The following is a 17,134-nucleotide window of genomic DNA, read 5'->3' as shown; positions in this document are numbered from 1 at the left end:
AATCCGAAAACTTGGATGTAAAGATGCTGCCACGGTCTGAAGAGATCACTTGTGGAATGCCGTGCAGAGAGACAATCCGAGAGGTATAGAGTTCCGCCAATTGAGCTGCAGTGATCGACTCTTTGATAGGCAGAAAATGAGCCACTTTGGTGAGTTTGTCGATGACAACGAATATAGCATCATTGCCACGCTTGGACTTTGGAAACCCAGTCACGAAGTCCATCTCAATGTGATCAAACTTCCATTCTGGAATGGCAATAGGTTGGAGGAGACCAGCTGGACTTTGATGTTCTGCCTTCACTCTTCTGCAGACATCACATTCATTCACGAATTGAGCAATCTCGCGCTTCATTCGAGTCCACCAATAAGCCTGCTTGAGGTCCTGATACATCTTCGTGCTCCCAGGGTGGATGGAGAGGACAGAATTGTGAGCCTCGTTCATGATCACTTTACAGAGGTCACCTTTGGGTACAACAATACGATCCTCGAAGAAGAGAGTATCTTTGTCATCAAGGCGGTAGCACTTGTACTTGGGTTGATTCTTGGCAATCCCAATCTTCACCTTTTTCACCATAGCATCAAGAAGCTGGGCTTGGCGAATCTGGTCTTCCAAGGTAGGAGAGACTTGAAGGTTGGCGAGGAAACCTTGAGGAACAACTTGCAGATTAAGTTTGCAGAAAGCTTCACAAAGCTCGGGTTGATAAGGCTTGAGAATCAGACTGTTGCAATAAGCCTTTCTGCTTAATGCATCAGCAATCACATTGGCCTTGCCTGGAGTATACTCGATACTTGGATTATACTCTTTGAAAGTGCGTTATATCGACTAGAGGGGGGGTGAATAGGTGATTTTTATGAAAGTCTTCAGAACATGGGAGTTTTGAAGACAAACGATAAAATTAAACCTATTACCATGCAGCGGAAGGTAGGCTACACTAGGCAAACCATAGTCAAGTATTCAATGAAGTGAAAGCACAAAGACTAATAGCAGCTAGGTAGTAAGGATCGGGTAGGAAGATATTGTGAAGCCAAACAGAACACGCAGTCACTCAGTGAAGACAAATGATAGAGCAAACATACAATGACTTCACAAGGAGTAACAGTAAGTAAAGTGAAGTGAAGATGAAACCAGTGACTCGTTGAAGACAATGATTTGTTGGACCAGTTCCAGTTGCTGTGACAACTGTATGTCTCGTTGGAGCGGCTAGGTATTTAAACCTTAGGACACACAGTCCCGGACACCCAGTCCTGAACACGCAGCTCAGGACACCCAGTCCTCACCATATTCTGCTTGAGCTAAGGTCACATAGACCTCGCCCAATCACTCTGGTAAGTCTTCAAGGTAGACTCCCAAACCTTCACAGACTTCGTTCACCGGCAATCCACAATGTCTCTTGGATGCTCAGAACGCGACGCCTAACCGGCTGGAGGATGCACAGTCCTCAAGTGTAATAAGTCTTCAGATCACATAGACAAGAAGACTTAAGTGATGCCCAATTCTCTCTGGCTCTGGTGCTTAGGGCTTTATCCTCGCAGGGAATTCTCTCTCAAAGGCTTCCAGGTGGGTTGCTCTCAAACGACAAAAGCCGTACTTTCAATCTGAGCAGCCAACCATTTATGGTTGTAGGGGGTGGGCTATTTATAGCCACTTGGCAACCCGACCTGATTTGTCCGAAATGACCCTGGGTCACTAAGGAACTGACACGTGTCCCAACAGTCAGATTTCAAACTCACACGGCAACTTTACTTGGGCTACAAGCAAAGCTGACTTGTCCGACTCTGGACAAGATTCGCTCTCATAGTCTTCACTCGAAGACATAGGTTTTTGGTTTAGGCATCACTTCAGTCATTCTGACTGGTTCTCTTGGACTCCACTTAACAGTACGGTGGTTCCTATGACTCAACACAAAAGAAAAAGAACTACAAAAGATCTAAGTCTTTGAGCTCCATAGGCTTCATATCGTGTCTTCTCTTGTCATAGTCTTCAATGTGAATATCTTCATATACCACCTTTGACTACAATGTCTTCATAAAGTTTTAGGGGTCATCTCTGGTAGTAAAACCGAATCAATGAGGGACTTCTACCTGTGTTATCCTGCAATTCTCACAAACACATTAGTCCCTCAACTAGGTTTGTCGTCAATACTCCAAAACCAACTAGGGGTGGCACTAGATGCACTTACAATCTCCCCCTTTTTTGGTGATTGATGACAAACTAGTTGAAGTTTTCAACGGGGAATATAATCTGTGAAATTGTAAAGAATAAGGAATTGTCTTCATAAGTTGCAAGGGCTCCCCCTGAAGATGTGCATATGAGTTAATTTGCTTTTGGAATGCAAATGCACATGGAAGGTTGTACTTGTGGAGATCCACTTCAACTTATGATGACAATCCACTATGCATGTGAAAGTATATGAAGATAATGACATGCATAATGGAAAATGGACGTCTGCAGAATGAGCTAAGTGCGGAATTTATCGTCGCACATGCGGAATTTATCTTCGCAAAGCAAGGTGGCAAATAAGTAGCAGACGACCATCTAGTTTAAGTGTTACAACTCATAAGAACCAAATATAGCAAAAACGAGAGTTGTAAGCACGAAGCAAAATATAAAGCACCCGCCCATATGGACCCGCTTGAAGACTATCAATCTCATATGCTTCTCCCCCTTTTGTCAGTAATGACCAAAAAGGTTTGAAGACATAGAGCCTCTACTCGTCCCCATGAGGAGTAGGTGAAGTAGCAGGGTTGTTGGTGTTGTTTGGCGGTGCAGAAGAGCTTGGAGGTGCTGAAGGAGGTGGCGATGAAGTAGCATTGTCTTCTTCCTCAATAATTCTGGCAGTCATTGTGGCAGCAGAGGAAGAGAACTCAGAGTCTTCAAGGGATGGAGTTCCTAGCAGCACAGCCCTTCGAGGAGGTGTGGAGTCAAACTTGAATCTCTTAGTGAAGCCATCCTCTTGAAGATCAGCTTTAGAACACATCATCGAGAGCCCTTTCCATGTGCGGCGACAGGTTTCATGGGCAACGAAAGCATTCTTGGTGGCAAGATTTCGAGTGCGATTACCATCCACCAAGAGGCTTTTCATCTGACGCTTCAGCCAGTCATGATGCCTATCCTGTTTCTGATGTAGAGCCACAAGAAGCTCTCGGTCATTGAGAACACGAGTGCGCTTCTTGGAGCAGTGGCACTGTCAGTGGCTTCAGTTGAAGCAGGGTGTGGTGCACGTGTAGTGCCGGCCAAAGGATACACCCGAGAAACTACTTCAACGCCTTCAACGTTCTGAGTAAAACTCTGATGTTCTGCATTCTGAAGACTTAGAGGTTGCTTGGCAGGCTCAGAATATATGGCTTCAGTAGACATGTCCACATCAGGCAAGAAGATCCGATGGTTGCGGGCTGAGGGCTGATACAAGATGGCGGAGTGTAGCTTGATCAGCCGCATGACCCAAGGGGCGTAGAACTTCAAACCAAATAGATCAATGCCTGATGCAGCAAGTTGGCGTATGAAGAAGTCCTGTGCATTGAAGCATTTGCCATGAAGTATATAGAAGACCAAAGTCTTCATTGCACCCTGAAGCTTGGCATTTGGAGAGTGCCCTTTGATATGCCAGAGAGTTTGCCTGATGATGTGATAGATGGTTCTGGGCAGGTACTCAAGGTCTTCAACGAAGAACTCTGTGGGATAAGCAGCATCTTGGGGCAATGGCTTCATCATGCTGAGCATTCGACTCATATCAGGTTCTGGCCCCTGAAAGATGCTCTCAATAGCTTCAGCATGCAGCTGACAGCCTTGCTCGAAGAGATCGCCAGGAGTGGGCAAGCCAGTGAGCTCAATGATGTCAAATGCATTGGCTTCGTGATGAACGTTGCCAGTCATCCACTCCAGGACCCAAGTCTTCGGATCTCTGCTATACCCTTTGATGTGAAGTGTGGCATAGAATTGGAGCAGCAGCTCTTCATTCCAATGCTCTTCATCAGTAACAAACTGCAGCAGACCCACTTGCTTGAAGCAATCCAACGCTTCTTCTAGACAGGGCAGACCAGCTATAGCTTCAACATCAAGGCGCTTGTGTGGGAAGATGCGACCTTGGCTGTAAAGAATGCAAGAGTAATAGCTTCGCTGAGGACAGCTCCAGAACCGATCAGATGATATCCTTTCCCTTGAGTAGGGGTTCCTGGAGCTATTGAAGAACGTGTTGTCTGCCCTGAAGCCATTGATGTTGAAGGAGCCAGGTGCTGATGCGGGACCTGGAAACCTTGGCAGTCTTGGGATTGGCTTCTAGACCTGAGGCCTGTGCTCAACATGATAGTTGAATTGGGGACCGGCAGCAGACTCAGGATCAGAAGTGGCGGGATCAGTGGCTTCGCTGTCTTCTGAAGCTTTTGCTGGGGAGGGCTCCACATTAGCTTCATTGGTGGTTGTGGCAGCCTCAAGATTTTCATCCTCCACTTGACTAGCTGGAGGGTCGGTCACAGGCACGTTCTCCTGGAGAACTGCTTCTTGGTGGAACAAGGGAGTGGGATCTTGTGGTACTTCTTCTTCTACGGCTGATGCAGCCGGAATGTCTTCAGCAGAGACTTGAGGCCTTGGACCTTTGTGAAGCCTGCAGAACACAGACGACGCCTGTGGAGTTGGAGTGGGCTGGGCCTCATAGTCTTCTTCCTCTTGTGAGCGATTCGCCCATGAAGCATCCTGTGCAAGTGGCGTCAGTGGACGACCAATGCTGATGAGTTTGCTGTTTTCAAACTGAGGAAGGACTGCATCATCTTCTACATTGTCATGATGACCAATGTCTTCAGCAACGATGGGATCAGCTGCTGGAATGTCTTCAGCTTCAGGAGCCTCTGTGGAAGCGGCTCATGAACTGTCAGTTGACGCTCTGCGTCAGGATGAACCATAGAAATGGGTTCAACTATCAAGGGCTCTGTGGGAGCAGCCCGAGCTTTCTTGGTCTTTCTCTTTTTCTTGGTGGGGGCAGTAGGAGAGGCTTCAGAGTGTTTTCTCTTCTTGGCTTCAGCCTCAGAAGTTCTTGTCTTCTTGAGCTCTGAAGCTGTTGACCGGCTCTTTGGCTTCGAGCCAATCATTCTTGTTGGGAAGACAATCAGAACTGCTTCTTGCCTTGGTGCATCAGATTCAGCCATAGCAGGCTTCTTCTTCTTCTTTGCGGCCATCCTGGGGTCGATGCCAGGACGCCCAAGTGCTTTGCGCTTCTCAGCCTCGTTATAGGCTTGCACACATCTGTCAGCCAGAGTCTTCATGCGCTCACGCGAACCCTGAGCTTCTGCACGCTTCTTCACAAAGGCTTCCTTGAGCTCGTGCATCATTGTCTTGAATTTCTTCACTTCTTGCACGCTGAGCTTGGCCATATGCTTCTTGAACTGAGCCTTTTCATAGTCAATCTTCTGCTTCAGTTCAACAATGCGCTGGGCAATAGCAAGTTCTGAAGCAATGGCACCTTGGAAGGCGACACTAAGGCCAATAGGTAGCTGCAGATCTTCAAAGCTGATGTTTGGCGTGTCAAACCACTCGTCAATGAAGTTGTGGATGATGGTGACATCAAAGAGAGGCAGATCATTGAAGATTTCTGCTTCTTCTTTGCTCTTGATGAGTTGCTCAAGAGCGTCATCTGCAAGATCTTCATCACTTGACAGATCAATGTCGTCATTGCGCAGGATGGCAGCAGCTGTTAGCTCTTTGCCAGTGTGAGACAGAGGCATCTTGGCCTTCTGGGGCTTGGAGACGCGTGATAAATCTTCAGACTGCACACTGTCTTCAGGAGGTGCAGTTGCCAATGGCTTCGCCCTTGAGATTTTTGGTGAAGGGGCTGGCTTTGAAGCTTTTGGCTTCTTCAACTGCTTTGGCTTCGGCACTGCAGGCGCGTCATCAGACTCAGTGTCAGCCGCAGGCTCATTCACTGCAGTCCCTTGAACCAAGATGTAGGTGATGAGGCCTTCAAGGTTGGCGAAAGGACCGATGACATTGGGTTCTGCATGTCGTGTGCCATCTGCCCTTGGAGATGAGGGACCAGGGTTGAAGTCTAACCCAAAAGTCTTCTTGTTCTGCTTCGCAGAGTTTTGAGCAAACTGGAAGTTGCGCTTGAACAGATTGTCGTCACGACACCATAGCAGTGACGATGAGTGTGCATCAGCAGGCTGTGGTCCACGGACCATGCATGGATAGAAGCCTTGAGCAATGGCTTCATCTCTGGACCTGGGTAGAAGATTCTTGAATAGGATGTCTCCCCACGGTCTCTTGATGGCGTTTTTCTCAGCATACTCCTGGGTCACAAATCTGTATTTGAACCATTGTTCTGCCCAATATCTTCGAATCCACTGGATTCAGGTCTTGCACTGACTGTAATCCTCTTCAGGATCTGTCTTGTACATTTCTGAGAGTTCATCTGGCAGATCTCTGGAGGTCTCACCATGACGCTTTCTGCCACCCTTCCTTGCTGCCTTTTCTGAAGCCATAAACTTTAACTTGAAAGGCTTCAAAGGTTTTCGTTTGCTGGACCAACAGGAACTGGCTTCGGGAGAATTTATGTGATGCTGTAAGAATTCTGCAAATGAATGCAGACTATGAGAACCAAAGGATTCTCCCACGGACATGTACCTGTGACAGCATTAAGGTGCGAGGGAAGGGGAAGAGGTCATATGCATTCTCAGAAGATTTTGAAGATAAATCAGTTTAGAAGACATTGACCTCATCGTGCGAAGACATTCACACATAGATAAGAAGTTGGTTCCAGATTTGTACGAATCCACAGATCAGTACAAGTGAGGAATCTAACTACTTTGTGAAGCAGAAGTGAATATACTAGGCATGTTATGAGATGCAGTATGAGAGAGATCTAGCTTGTGTGAACAGAAACTGCTTGTGGTAGAAAGTGACAGATCAATAGGATCAACGGTGCTGTAAAAAGGGAGTTTTATTTACCACACTGAGAACTGCTAGATGGAGTGGGAGATGAGGCCGAGCAGTTCACTCTTCCGTGCCCTAACTTGGTGACGGAGGACACCTACGGCAACGGCAGAGAGGACGATGTCCGTGATCGGCGTGAAGACGGCGTCGGAGAGGTTGCGGCAGCGAAGCGCTTCGTCGCCGGCGTCGTCGAGAGCTAGTGGTAGCGCTAGGGTTCGTGCGAGGGTGGAAGAAGAGATAATGACCGCTGTGAGTGTGTATTTATAGGCACAGGGGCGGCGCTGTGCTATTACACAGGTGCCCCTGGAGATTCGCATCTGAGGAACATGTGGCCAGTATGCGGAATTTTTGGGTTTGTTCCACGTCCCACGCACGCCTGGATTGTCGGGTGGTCGTTCCTACTTCTCCGGATTTCATGTGGAGGAATGAGCATTGAAAACGGACTTAATGGTTGTCTCTGTATCTTCTGCTGACAAGGACGCAGAGAAGACATTCAACAGTTTCAATGGAATGCATATGACTTGGAGAGATAGAGTTTGAGATAGAAAGCATAGAGAAGTTGGGGTCCGATCACATTCACTTAGTTCAAAAGATTCAACACGAAGACATAGCTATAAGTGAATGTTGTAGAGGACAGAACACTAGCTTATATATATATATATATATATATATATATATATATATATATATATATAATCAACATAGTGAAGATAATCATGAAAATATGTTGAGTTCGAAGCCAAACCAAATGTGAAGACATTGCAAGGTAATGCCATGAGTGAAACACTTCAAAATAGAACGTTTGGTGGTGGCGTTACCCACCGTATAGGAAGTATTAGACCCAGACACGGTGCACAATTATCGTGGCGCTCCGAAGTCAAATTCCACATTAATGTATTCACACTTAGAATGTATGTCTTCATTGATTGAAGATATACTTCACTTCGTGTGTTGCACATCTAAGTCATCAATATGCATATGGGTTAGGATGTGTGCCTGATCACAGGACATTTGAGGATTCCAGGATATTTAGCTCACACCGTAACTTGCAAAACCTCTTCTCATCCAAGGGCTTGGTGAAGATATCTGCCAATTGCTCTTCAGTGTTGACGTGTATGATATCAATGTCTTCCTTCACAACATGATCTTTGAGAAAGTGATGACGAATTTCAATGTGCTTTGTCTTCGAGTGCTGAACTGGGTTGTTGGCAATCTTGATGTCGCTTTCGTTGTCGCAGTAAAGTGGCACTTGCTTCAGATGAATGCCATAGTCCTTGAGTGTTTGCTTCATCCACAGAAGCTGAGCGCAGCAAGATCCAGCAGCAATGTATTCAGACTCAGCAGTGGAGCGAGATACACAGTTCTGCTTCTTTGAAGACCAACATACAAGTGATCGTCCCAGAAAGTGACATGTGCCTGATGTAGACTTGCGATCAACTTCGTCACTAGCATAATCAGCATCTGAGAATCCAACCAGATCAAACTCTGAGCCCTTTGGATACCATAATCCTAGAGTTGGGGTGTGAGCCAAATATCGAAGAATTCGCTTCACAGCTAAGTGATGCGACTCCTTTGGTGCCGCTTGAAATCGATCACACATGCAAATACTAAGCATAATATCTGGCCTAGATGCACATAGATAAAGTAAAGAACCAATCATGGAGCGGTATACCTTTTGATCGAACTCTTTACCATTGTCGTTAGGACCCAGATGATGTTTGGCTGGCATTGGTGTTGTGAAGCCTTTGCAGTCTTGCATACCGAACTTCTTTAGGCAATCTTTGAGATACTTCTCTTGAGATATGAAGATGCCATTGCGTTGTTGTCGTATTTGAAGACCAAGAAGTACTTCAGCTCCCCCATCATGGACATCTGATATTGCTCTTGCATCATATATCCAAACTCTTCACTGAACTTCTGATTGGTGCAGCCGAAGATAATGCCATCCACATATATTTGGCACAGAAACAGTTCACCATCATATGCCTTCGTGAAAAGAGTGGGATCTAGGGAACCAGGTATGAAGCCTTTGCTCTTCAGGAAGTATTTGAGTGTGTCATACCAGGCCCTAGGGGCTTGTTTGAGGCCATACAGTGCCTTGTTGAGCTTGTATACCATGTCAGGATGTTTTGGATTTTCAAAGCCAGGCGGTTGTGCAACATACACTTCTTCTTCAATCTTGCCATTGAGAAAGGCACTCTTCACATCCATTTGATATAGAAGTATGTTATGATGATTTGCATAGGCCAGCAGTATGCGTATGGCTTCAAGTCTAGCCACAGGAGCAAATGTTTCATTGAAGTCAATGCCTTCCACTTGAGTATATCCTTGAGCAACGAGACGAGCTTTGTTTCTGACAACTTGACCATGCTCATCTTGCTTGTTGCGGTATATCCATTTGGTGCCTATTGTATTGTGCTTCCGTGGATCAGGATGCTTAACCAGTTCCCATACATTATTCAGCTCAAACTGTTGAAGCTCTTCTTGCATAGCTTGAATCCATTCAGGTTCCATGAAGGCTTCTTCAACTTTCTTGGGTTCTGATATCGAGACGAATGCGAAGTGCCCACAGAAATTTGCTAGCTGAGTTGCCCTTGAACGAGTGAGTGGACCAGGTGCATTGATGCTATCAATTATTCTTTCAATCTGCACTTCATTGGCAACGCGAGGATGTACAGGGCGAAGACTTTGCTCTTGCTGTTCATTGTCATTGTTGGAAGGAATGTCTTCAGGCTGAGCATTGTCTTCATGTTGATCAAGTGCTGAAATGATAAGTTCTTCTTCAGGATGAGCTTCAGAAGGTATAATTTCTCCAGTTCCCATTAGCTTGATTGATTCACTGGATGGAACTTCATCTAGCACACTTGGCAGCTGCTCTCTTTGTGAGCCGTTGGTCTCATCGAACTGCACATCCACTGTTTCAACCACTTTGTAATGAAAGAGATTGAAGACTCTGTAGGAGTGCGAATCCTTTCCATATCGAAGCATAAAACCCTCATGTGCTTTTGGTGCAAATTTTGAGGTGTGATGTGGGTCCTTGATCCAGCACCTTGCGCCAAATACTCTGAAGTAACTGACATTTGGCTTTTTGCCAGTAAGGAGCTCATAAGATGTCTTGTTCAGTAGCTTGTGAAGATAAACACGATTGATTGTATGGCATGCAGTATCAATGGCTTCGGGCCAGAATTTTCTTAGGGTCTTGTATTCATCTAGCATCGTTCTGGCCATCTCAATTAGTGTTCTGTTCTTGCGTTCGACGACACCATTCTGCTGTGGCGAGTACGGGGCTGAGAATTCATGTGTGATGCCCAAGGTATCAAGATATGTATCAAGGCCAGTGTTCTTGAATTCAGTGCCATTGTCACTTCTGATGTGCTTTATCTTGGCGCCAAAATTGTTCATAGCTCGATTGGCGAAGCGTCTGAAGACATCCTGCACTTCAGTCTTGTAAAGGATTATGTGCACCCAAGTATATCTAGAATAATCATCAACAATAACGAAGCCATAGAGGCAATCAGTAGTAGTTAGAGTTGAGTAATGAGTGGGACCGAAAAGATCCATGTGAAGCAGTTCAAAGGGTTGAGTAGTAGTCATGATTGTCTTCGAGGGATGTTTGGCCCTCGTCATCTTCCCTGCTTCACAGGCACCGGATAAGTGGTCTTTCTTGAACTTGACGCCCTCGATGCCTATGACATGCTTCTTCTTCGCAAGGGTGTGGAGGTTCCTCATGCCAGCATGTCCAAGCCTCCGATGCCAGAGCCAGCATTCTGAAGCCTTTGCTAGAAGACATACTGCAAGCTGTGGCCCTGCTAAGAAATCTACCACGTACAAATCATCTTTTCGATACCCTTCAAACACTAGAGACTTGTCAGATTCCATTAGTACAAGGCAACGATATTTTACAAACATTACGATCATGTTCAAATCGCAAAGCATTGAGACAGACATTAAGTTGAAGCCAAGGGATTCAACAAGCATGACTTTATCCATGTGTTGATCCCTTGAGATTGCAACTCTACCTAGACCCAATACCTTACTTTTACCAGTGTCAGCAAATGTGATGTGGCTCTTGTCGGATGGACGTAAGGTTGAGTACATAAGAAGACTTCTTTTGCCAGTCATGTGATTTGTACACCCACTGTCAATCATCCATTCTGAAGACACTGGTGTCGTACCCTATAGTGCAGTTAGGGGGATAGGCTTCACCAAGAGCATTGTGAAGCAAAAACATTTGACGAACCAGTGGGTTATGAAAGCTTAGATCCAGGTTAGGACTAATAGGGAGAGTAGCAAGAGATTCAGGTACTAAGTACATAGTAAGACCATTTGGGCATTTGATCTTGCACCCTACAAGATGTTTAAGGTCCCCAGCAATAGCGTCAGACGATCTTGGTTTTCTGCTGGAGACCTTTCCCTGCAAAAGAGAGTTAAGCCTTCTTAACCACCCACATCTTCAAGGGTGGCTTAGAAGCAATAAGTCTAAGTGCAGCATCTGAGAATTTTGGCTTTGAAGCCTTAGCAAACAGTCTTGCAGGTGGACAATAGTACTCATAAGAATAAGCAGAATAGTTCTTGGTCTTATGAACATGGCGGTTTGATGAACCGCTCTCATATTCATATGCCTGAGTATGATTTTCCTGCAAAACATTTGCTTTAGTGCGACTCAGGTGAGTCCTCTGTCTGTATGAAGCCTTTGGACCGTATGAAGCCTTTGGTCTGAGGTTTGTCTTCTTCACGTGAGGTGTCATGATGACATTCACAGGAAGACTCTCCAGACACCTTTTCGGAACCCAGATCTTCTTCATAGGCGGTCCATTCCTGCAGTTAGTACCAATGTACCTGGCAAACACTTCACCATTCTGATTCTTAAACAGTATATAGTTTGCATCAAAGGATTCATCAATGATAATGGGGTTAGCACAAGTGAAGCCAGATAGATTGGATGGATCTGCTGAAGGTTCCTTTGCAGCAACCCACATGGTTTTGGGGTACTGCTCAGGTTTCTAGCAAGAGCCATCTGTATTCATTTTCCTTACGAACCCTACACCCTCTTTCCTAGGGTTTCAGTTCAGAATCTGCTTTTTCAGGACATCACATAGCGTCTGATGCCCTTTAAGACTTTTGTACATCCCTGTTTCAAGCAATCTCTTCAACCTAGCATTCTCATCAGCAATAGCGGTGGTATCCTCAGCAGAGGGGTTAGTTACCGCATCAACGGTTGAAGATATTGCAACAGCAGTAGCAGTAGAACATTCAGCAACAGAAGTAGCATTATCACGCTCAATGCATTTAAGACATGGTGGTTCAAATCCTTCCTGAGCGGGATTGATCTGTTTGGCGCGAAGTGACTCGTTTTCCGTTTGAAGATCTTCATGAACCGCTCTCAATTTCTCAAGATCTTGCTTCCTTTGAAGATAATCATAGGAAAGCTTTTCATGAGTTGTTGAGAGAGTTTCATGACGACTTTCAAGTTCCTGATACTTAACGTGAAGATTTTTTATGTCTTCAATTAAGGATTCAGATCGAGTCATTTCAGCACCTAACAGATCATCGCTTCTGTCTAACAGTTTTTGAATATGTTCCATAGCTTTCTGTTGTTCAGTTGCAATTTTAGCAAGTGTTTTGTAGCTAGGTTTTGAACCACAATCAGAGTCATCGTCACTAGATGTTTGATAGTGAGTAGTGTGTGTGTTTACCTTGGCACCGCGTGCCATGAAGCAGTAGGTAGAAGCGGAGTAGTCCTTGTCATTTGCATCGGTGTCGGTGATGAAGTCATTGTCTTCATTGTTGAAGATGGACTTGGCAACGTATGTTGTAGCCAGACTTGCGACGCCTGAGTCGGATTCCTCCTCAGACTCCACCTCCGCCTCCTCAGAAGCAGACTCCTCCTCTGAATCCATTTCCTTGCCAACAAACGCACGTGCCTTGACAGATGAGCTCTTCTTGTGTGATGAAGACTTTGCGGAAGACTTGGAAGAAGACTTTGAGTATTTCTTCTTCTTCTTCTTGTCGTCAGAGTCATATTCCTTGCTCTTCTTCTTCCTTTTGTTCTCATTGTCCCACTGTGGACACTCAGAGATAAAGTGGCCAAGTTTCTTGCACTTGTGACATGTTTTCTTCTTGTAGTCATGAGCAGGAGCTTCATCATTCCTTGAACTTGATCGGGAAGACTTTCTGAAGCCTTTCTTCTTGGTGAATTTTTGGAACTTCTTGACAAGCATAGCAAGTTCCCTTCCAATGTCTTCAGGGTCATCAGAACTGCTGTCAGATTCTTCTTCAGATGAGGAGACAGCTTTTGCCTTCAAGGCACGAGTTCGCCCATAGTTTGGACCGTAGATTTCTCTTTTCTCCGAAAGCTGAAACTCATGTGTGTTGAGCCTCTCAAGTATGTCAGACGGATCGAGTGTCTTGAAATCAAGACGTTCTTGAATCATCAGGGCCAGGATGTCAAACGAACTATCAAGTGATCTCAGCAGCGTCTTGACAACTTCGTGTTTGGTAATCTCAGTGGCGCCGAGGGCTTGAAGCTCATTTGTGATGTCAGTGAGTCGGTCAAATGTGTGCTGGACATTCTCATTGTCATTTCGCTTGAAGCAGTTGAAGAGGTTGCAAAGGACACTGATTCTCTGATCTCTCTGGGTTGAGATGCCTTCATTGACCTTGGAGAGCCAGTCCCAGACCAGCTTGGATGTCTTCAAAGCACTCACACGGCCATACTGTCCTTTGGTCAGATGACCACAGATGATATTCTTGGCAGTAGAGTCCAGTTGAACGAATTTCTTGACATCAGCAGCAGTGACACCTTCCCCAGCCTTGGGAATGCCGTTCTCGACGACATACCATAGGTCAACGTCAATGACTCCAAGATGCATACGCATCTTATTCTTCCAGTAGGGATATTCAGTTCCATAGAAGACGGGGCACGCAGCGGAGACTTTAATTATCCCTGCAGTCGACATAGCTAAAACTCCAGGTGGTTAAACCGAATCACACAGAACAAGGGAGCAACTTGCTCTGATACCAATTGGAAGTGCGTTATATCGACTAGAGGGGGGTGAATAGGCGATTTTTATGAAAGTCTTCAGAACATGGGAGTTTTGAAGACAAACGATAAAATTAAACCTATTACCATGCAGCGGAAGGTAGGATACACTAGGCAAACCATAGTCAAGTATTCAATGAAGTGAAAGCACAAAGACTAATAGCAGCTAGGTAGTAAGGATCGGGTAGGAAGATATTGTGAAGCCAAACAGAACACGCAGTCACTCAGTGAAGACAAATGATAGAGCAAACATACAATCACTTCACAAGGAGTAACAGTAAGTAAAGTGAAGTGAAGATGAAACCAGTGACTCGTTGAAGACAATGATTTGTTGGACCAGTTCCAGTTGCTGTGACAACTGTACGTCTGGTTGGAGCGGCTAGGTATTTAATCCTTAGGACACACAGTCCCGGACACCCAGTCCTGAACACGCAACTTAGGACACCCAGTCCTCACCGTATTCTCCTGGAGCTAAGGTCACATAGACCTCGCCCAATCACTCTGGTAAGTCTTCAAGGTAGACTCCCAAACCTTCACAGACTTCGTTCACCGGCAATCCACAATGTCTCTTGGATGCTCAGAACGCGACGCCTAATCGGCTGGAGGATGCACAGTCCTCAAGTGTAATAAGTCTTCAGATCACACAGACAAGAAGACTTAAGTGATGCCCAATTCTCTCTGGCTCTGGTGGTTAGGGCTTTATCCTCGCAGGGAATTCTCTCTCAAAGGCTTCGAGGTGGGTTGCTCTCAAATGACAAAAGCCGTACTTTCAATCTGAGCAGCCAACCATTTATGGTTGTAGGGGGTGGGCTATTTATAGCCACTTGGCAACCCGACCTGATTTGTCCGAAATGACCCTGGGTCACTAAGGAACTGACACGTGTCCCAACGGTTAGATTTCAAACTCACACGCTAACTTTACTTGGGCTACAAGCAAAGCTGACTTGTCCGACTCTGGACAAGATTCGCTCTCATAGTCTTCACTCGAAGACATAGGTTTTTGGTTTAGGCATCACTTCAGTCATTCTTACTGGTTCTCTTGGACCCCACTTAACAGTACGGTGGTTCCTATGACTCAACGCAAAAGAAAAAGAACTATGAAAGATCTAAGTCTTCGAGCTCCATAGGCTTCATATCGTGTCTTCTCTTGTCATAGTCTTCAATGTGAATATCTTCATATACCACCTTTGACTACAATGTCTTCATAAAGTTATAGGGGTCATCTCTGGTAGTAAAACCGAATCAATGAGGGACTTGTACTTGTGTTATCCTGCAATTCTCACAAACACATTAGTCCCTCAACTAGGTTTGTCGTTAATACTCGAAAACCAACTAGGGGTGGCACTAGATGCACTTACACTCTTGAATCATTTCGACCCATCGAGTTTTCCTGAGGTTGAGATTAGGCTGAGTGAATATGTACTTGAGACTCTTGTGATCAGTGAAAATGTCCACTTTTCTTCCCAATAAGAGATGTCTCCAAGTCAAAAGAGGATGCACAACTGCCGCCAACTCGAGATCATGAGTGGGGTAGTTCTTCTTGTTGGGCTTCAACTGGCGAGAGGTATAAGCCACAACTTTCTTCTCTTGCATCAACACTGCGCCAAGACCTTGGAGAGAGGCATCACAAAAGACCTCGTACAGCTTGGATTCATCAGGCGGAGTCAGAACTGGAGCGGTGACCAATTTCTCTTTCAAAGTGTTGAAAGCAATGTCACACTCCAGAGACCAAACGTACTTGACGTGCTTCTGGAGAAGATTTGAGAGAGGCTTCGCAATCTTAGAAAAGTTTTCAACGAATCTTCGGCAGTAGCTTGCGAGACCGAGGAAGCTACGGAGTTGCTTCACGTTCTGAGGAGGTTCCCAATTCACAATTGCAGACACCTTCTCAGGATTCACGGCAATGCCCTTGGCAGAGATAATATGACCAAGATAAAGAACCTCATCGAGCCAAAATTCGCACTTTGAGAACTTGGCGTGGAACTGATGTTCCCTGAGCTTATCGAGTACCAAACGCAAGCGCTTGGCATGATCTTCTTGTTCTTGGAGAAAACCAGAATGTCGTCGAGATAGACCAAAACGAAGTCATTGGTGTAGGCGTTGAAGAAGAAGTTCATCATGCGAGAGAATGTCGGAGGATCGTTGACGAGACCAAAAGACATGACAGTGTATTCATATGAACCATAGCTTGTCCTGAAAGCCGTCTTGGGAATATCTTGTTCACGGATTCGAATCTGATGATAACCCATACGGAGATCAAGCTTGGAGAATACTTGGGCACCTTTGAGTTGTTCGAACAGCTCGTTGATGTTGGGAAGTGGGTATTTGTTCTTGATGGTCTTCTTGTTCAATGGACGGTAATCAACACAAAGTTGGTCCGTTCCATCTTTCTTCTTCACAAAAAGAACACCACAACCCCACGGAGAAGAACTAGGCCGGATGAGACCCATTTTCTCTTGAATATCGAGTTGCTTCTTCAGCTCCTTCAACTCTTCAGGTCCGAGCTTGTAAGGACGTTTGCACACAGGTTCCGTGTCACGCTCAAGATCAATAACGAATTCAACTGGCCGGTGCAGAGGCATTCCTGGAAGCTCTTCTGGAAAGACGTCTTGATATTCGCAACTGACTGGAATCTGCGAGATGGCATCGAGTTCACCCTTCTCATTGAGAGAAAACAGACGGATAGTATCATCACGACCGGCAAAGACAATTACATCCTCAGACAAATGAGTCAAATGAATCTGCCTGGCTGCACAATCAAGCTGAGCCTTGTGCTTAGAAAGCCAATCCATTCCGAGAATAAGATCAATATCCGAGTTACCAAGAACCACCGGAGAAGAGAGAAACTTGTATCGCCCAACGTGATAGTAACATCTGGGGCAATAGTGCTTGCATTCATGAATTTACCCGGAGAAACAACAGATAACTGTCTAGGCAAATCTTGTAAAGGCAACTCATGCTTAGAAACAAATGGCCTCGAGATAAAACAATGTGATGCACCCGCGTCAAAAAGAACTTTTGCAGGAATATCATTAACAGGAAGGTTACCCATGATAGCATCTGATGAGTCCTCTGCCTGAGCTGCATTCATCAAGTTGACCTTGGCAGACTTGGGGTTATGCTTGACCACAGCTGTACTTGCTGATCTGACAGGAGGAGGAGGAAGACGCCTC

This window comes from Triticum dicoccoides, chromosome 7A, assembly GCF_002162155.2.
Source record: "Triticum dicoccoides isolate Atlit2015 ecotype Zavitan chromosome 7A, WEW_v2.0, whole genome shotgun sequence".
Lineage (NCBI taxonomy): Eukaryota > Viridiplantae > Streptophyta > Magnoliopsida > Poales > Poaceae > Triticum > Triticum dicoccoides.
The sequence above is the reverse complement of the archived record's forward strand: the minus strand, read 5'-3'. Positions refer to the sequence as shown.